This window comes from Petaurus breviceps, unplaced genomic scaffold (genome assembly GCF_028583685.1).
Source record: "Petaurus breviceps papuanus isolate PSGF00001 unplaced genomic scaffold, PetGlider_PUasm1.0 207, whole genome shotgun sequence".
Lineage (NCBI taxonomy): Eukaryota > Metazoa > Chordata > Mammalia > Diprotodontia > Petauridae > Petaurus > Petaurus breviceps.
Window position 1 is genome coordinate 19195871 of NW_027185850.1, and position 5292 is coordinate 19201162.

The 5292-nt window shown below is 38.6% G+C and overlaps 1 protein-coding gene across 1 annotated transcript in view; it reads left to right on the top strand.

Annotated features, from left to right (window-relative positions):
* LOC138164937 (disabled homolog 1-like) overlaps positions 1-4836 on the top strand; it is a 483687-nt gene extending 478851 nt beyond the window's left edge. Inside the window, exon 15 of the mRNA XM_069092919.1 lies at positions 2262-4836. The gene's annotated coding sequence lies outside the window, so the exon portion shown is untranslated. The remainder of the gene's footprint in view (positions 1-2261) is intronic.
* Positions 4837-5292: the final 456 nt, after the last annotated feature.

The following is a 5292-nucleotide window of genomic DNA, read 5'->3' on the forward strand; positions in this document are numbered from 1 at the left end:
AGGGGGAGGGAGAGAGAAGGAGAAGAAGAAAAGAGAAGAGAGAGAGGAGAAGAAGAGGAGGAGAGGGATAGAGAGAAAAAGAGAGAGCTTTCATTTAGAGATAAAATTATACTTCAGAGAAGGAAAGTAATACATGCCAAATTCATAGCATCATGGATTGAGAGCTGGCAGGAACTTAGAGCCAGTCTATTGAGTCCAACATCCTTATTTTACAAACTGAAGCTGAGGCCCAGAAAGTGACCTGCTGAGAGTCTTACAATGAGTAAGGACCAGAGTCAGGAGTTTAATTCAGGTCAGCTGACCCCACACTCAGTTCTCTCTTCCTCTTGAAATGACTTCGAACATTGATTGGTATGTAATTATCATGATCAGGCTTAGGCCTCAGAAAAGAGTTCAAAAACTCTTAACCCACTTTCATTTCTGTAGAGATGGGCAAAGCTCTGGGTGCATATGTAACCTTGCATATGATTTCCAGTTTAATATGTTCATTGGTTTTGCTGGACTGCCTTTTATTTCTTCCTTTTTTCAACTTTTTATTACAAATAAAGGCTCACTTGGTTTGGAGGGAGAGAACTATCCAGGAATCAAGGTGTATTTAAAGGTTTTTAAAAGTATCCATAAAAATGAGATTCTAAAAGAATAGAAAAATTATTGTATATACATTAAATATTGTATATTTGCTGTACACACATGTTTTATGTCTCTTGTAGAATGTAAACTTCTTGAAGGCAGGGGTTATTTGTGTTTGTCTTGGTATCTGCTGTACCATGTACCCAGTAAGCTAAAAATTGTTTGTTGAGTTGCTCAAGGACACATAGCTAGTTGATATAAGAGGTGGGAACTCTGACAACAAGGCCCCATAAAGTTCTTTCCACTACACCTTTAAAACTGACTATATTCAAAGAAAATCAGAAGACATTTTATGAGTATTTCTAAAACAGATGTTCAATTATTCATTCCTCACCAGAACTTAGATATCCTTTGAAACAGAGTTCATATAATTTCAAGTAGCCATATTTTGAAATGTATTGATGTGGAGAGGAAGGAAGGGAATGATAGGAAATATGCATGGGATCCATCTGAAACTAGTCTATAAGCAAGCCTTGAAAGCTAGAGTCCTCTTCTATAATCATTGGCTCCAGAGTAAAATTAAACTTCTATGTCCAACCATTTAAAGCCTTCTGCCATCTGATGCTATCCTCTTTTTCCACCCTTATTTCATTTTTCCCCTTGTGCTTCAATAAGAATGGTCCCCTATCTCTATACCTTTGTTCACCCTATTCCTTAGGTCTAGAATGTCACTCCTCCTCATTTTAGTTGAAATTTCCAATGATCCATCCTGTAAGATTCATTTCAAGTACCACTTTTTCCAGCAGTTCTCTCCAAATAGTAATTATTACCCTAAATTTTATATAGCATGTCATTTTGTAAGTCTTTATATCACTTATTTTTCTCATTTCCCCTTTTTTTCTTTTTAATTCTTTTTTATTGATGTTATTTTATTTTTTAAAAGTACCATTGTTTCTCCTCAATGACAGCATCCACTTCATCCCCAGGACCCTACTTGTAAAAAATAAGTACAGTCAAAAAGTAGAAATCAATCCAGTGGCCACATATGAAAAATGTGCCTGCTTGTCCACCTCTTGGCCACTGCCTCTGCCAGGAGGCAGGAGGCATTCTTTCTACCAGTACCCTAATGTCCCAGTTGGTCATTGTGTAGGTCAGATTTCTGAAATCTTTTGATGTCATTTCCATACTTCTGTTTTATTTCATTCTGCATTAATTCAGACAAATCTTCTCAAGGTTCTATGAATTCATCCCTAATGTATAGGTAATATTTCAGGCTACAGATACCTGTAAGGTACACTGGAAAGAGTGCTAGGCTTGGAATCAAAAAGTCCTGAGTTTGAATAATGTCTCATTCACTTACTAACTGTGTGACCCTGGGTAAGTCATTCGAACCCCCTGTGCCTCAGTTTCCTCATCTGTAAGATGAGAAGGCTGGCATTTATGCCCTCTTAATTTCCCTCCAGTCTTAAGTCAATGATGCTATGTGTTCATGTCACACATGCCCACTAAAGCCAGGGACCATATCTTACCTGAATTTTGTATCACCTTCAATGTTGAATACATTGTAAATATTTGTTGGAACCCTGAGTGAATGAACTTCCTTTAATAATATTTTCTAAATTATACCCAACCCCATATTCTACAATACATGTCCACAAGGACCATACTCATTTGTGTTCTTCTGTCCACAGGAGTATGAATCCCTCTATGCGCAGATCAACAGACCTAAGAAGTAGCATCATTGTGGGTTTGGGGTGGGCACTTCAAGACTGAAATGGAAACCTACATCTCAACAGGCCTTGGGCTCTCCTGATTTCTTTGACATGACCCCATCTGACAATGGAATTGATGGTTGCCTGCTGAACTAGTTCTACAGATGGACCTGACCACTTGGGCAACCAGCGGCTAATATCTATGGCAGCACAAAAAGAAAAAAAAAAATGGAACCCCCATCATCACCATCCCTGGAACAGCCCAACAATTACTTACCCTACAAAATACCTTGAGCCCTCTTGAAAAGAGTTCTGAATTACCCACAATGGGAAATCTTAGTCTCTTTTTGTTTGTCTCAACCTCAACGATTGCATTTGGAGTCACCGGCAGTGAAAAGTTAACTTGTAATGACCTCTTACTTGTTTAAGCAGAGGCAGAGGGTCTGGTGCGCTCACAAGGTCACTGTCTATCAGGCTCTTGGGCCCAAGTCTGCATTTTTACATCAATGAAGATTGTTTCTCATCACTACAGAAAACTGGACCTGCCGTGTGGCTTTGATTTGGGGATTCCCTTCCCCCTACCATATTTAAAGATAATGGGTATATCATTTTTGTACTTCCTGGTAACATTTTCCCCCCAATAAGTGATGAAATCTAGCTGGAAATTGCCTCATGTGAAATGAATCTTAACTTGAATCACAGAATGAAATCACACAACTGATTACTTGTGATGATTTTTTTTAATGGTTGCCAAAAGGACGTCTTTGCTCTCAAGCTTCAGGATGGAGAAATGCTGCTTTTAGATTGGACATTCGCACTATGGGAAGAAAATGCATCATCTCTCTTGGATGAGAAGGAGGAAAAAACTCATATTATTTCCTAGAAAACTCCAAATGCTAAGTACAATAAAGGAATATTTTTTATTTCTCTAATCTCTTGCTGCTGTGATGCTATGCAGACAAGTGTTCTCTTCTCTGTGTGCCACTTTTTTTTTAAAGAAAATTATTTGCCAAATAATTCTGGTCCAATTTTAGTTTGCAGATTCGGATGAAACAAACTTTCCAAATAGGACAGCGGTGACTTGAACAGTGGGGTAACAAACTGATCCTCTGATACAAGTGGTTCATCTCTATATCTCTTTTTGTACATCAGAAAACTCAAATGGGATTTCTTTTTTTATTATTATTTTATATCTTGAAAAAGAAAAAAAATCTTACCAGAAAACTCTTGCAATGGGTAAGGGAAATGGCTTTAAGGAGGTCCAATGTTGATTTTGTTTTTGTAAATATCAATCTTAATGATAATTCTTTTCAATAATGCCATTACACTGTAGAGAGAGGAACAGATGGCTCTGGGGGTATGGCAAGCTAGAAGGACGGTTCTTAAATGCTGTATGGTTTCCACAAGTTTATGCTGACGTGATAAGGGACTAGAGCTCAGCTGTGTCTGGCTAGTCAGTAACTAGTGAAACTGGGAGGGATCACACCAGGTAATGATCTCACTTTTTCCACAAAATTATCCAAACTCCATGTAAAGAAAAAAATATAAATATATATAGATATACATATATGCATCTAGACAGCATGTGCATATAAAGTGTACATGACCCTTTGGAGCCTGTCTTTTTGATTCTTGACCCCTCCCCTATGGAAATTGCGGGACTGTTTGTACAGGACACAGAGAGTTTTAGCTTCCTTTTTTTACATTTATTGGGGTGGGGGGGGGAAGTGCAGTGTTTGGTTCCTTACTCGGTTTAGCACATGCTTTTCATACAGAAGCTCTATATTTTTGCCCTCCAGAGAATTCTTATACAGGTCAAACATGTTTTCCTAATGTTCCTATGCAGTTACCGCGAGTTGGATTCGCAGTTTAACAATAAGAAGAAACTGTAAAGGGATCATGGTTCATCTGTGTCTAGGGTTATTATCATGATTTCAGAATTTGAACAGGTGAAGGTGCATCACTGTCATGGATTTCAATGGGCCAGGATGCAACCACCATTTATGCTGTTGTCTTGGTGTGCCCTGAAATGATTTAGAAGAAAGCTTGTTGTCCACAGACAAAGAACAGAGTGATAAATTGGGATGGTTGAGAGTGTTTGGGGTCAAATGTTGCAATACCTGGCTGCTGGAGTCTGCTGTCTGGTTAGGTGTCTTGACTACATGATCACTGTAAAATCTATGGGACTGATTTCTAGAAGGGAAAGTGCCCAAGATGCAGAGAGATGAAGAGACCATTCGCTACTCTCCCTTTCCTTCTTCTCTCCTCTTCCCTTTTGCTTCCCTTCCCTTCTCATCAACTTTTTCTGCTCTCTCTTCCCTCCTTTTCCTTCCCTCCTCATAACCTCTCTGTTCTTTTCCCTCTCCTTTTTCCTTCACTTCTCTTTCCCTCTAGCCAGCTTTCTCCTTCTCTTCCCTTCTTTTCCCTTATTCTTCTTTCCCTTCATTTCTACTCTCTCTTCTTTCATTTCCTATTCTGTCCTATTATCTTTTGTCCCTCCCCTCTTGCTCTTTTAATCTTTCTTCCTTTCATCTGTGAATTGTCACCTACATTACTGAGGACTATCTTTTTCATAAGAATGAACATGAATTTTACAAAAAAAAAACACCTTCTTCAATCAACAGGTACAACAAAAATGATGGGAGGAAGGGAATGTAACAACTTCATTGATATAAGACAGGTTGTGTTTTAGGGTGAGTCAGAAAGGGTGACCATTCCCATTAAGCAAGTCTTAGAGAACTGTGTATTGTTTTATGATTTCTGCTCCAACAAGTGGTGCTATCTTATGCCTCAATGTGGCTGTCTTCTATTTTTTGTCTCTCAATCACAAACTGTTTCCAACCTTGGTTGATTCTGAAATACCCAAATTAATTGTTTCACTTATGCTGTTAGGAAATATTTTTAGAGCAGAATCTGACAGCCCAGCGGGTTTGCTGCCACTCACAGGACTCCATTGGGAATGCTTGCTCCTTGGAACATAAAGAAATCCATGGAATAAGTTGAGGGATGG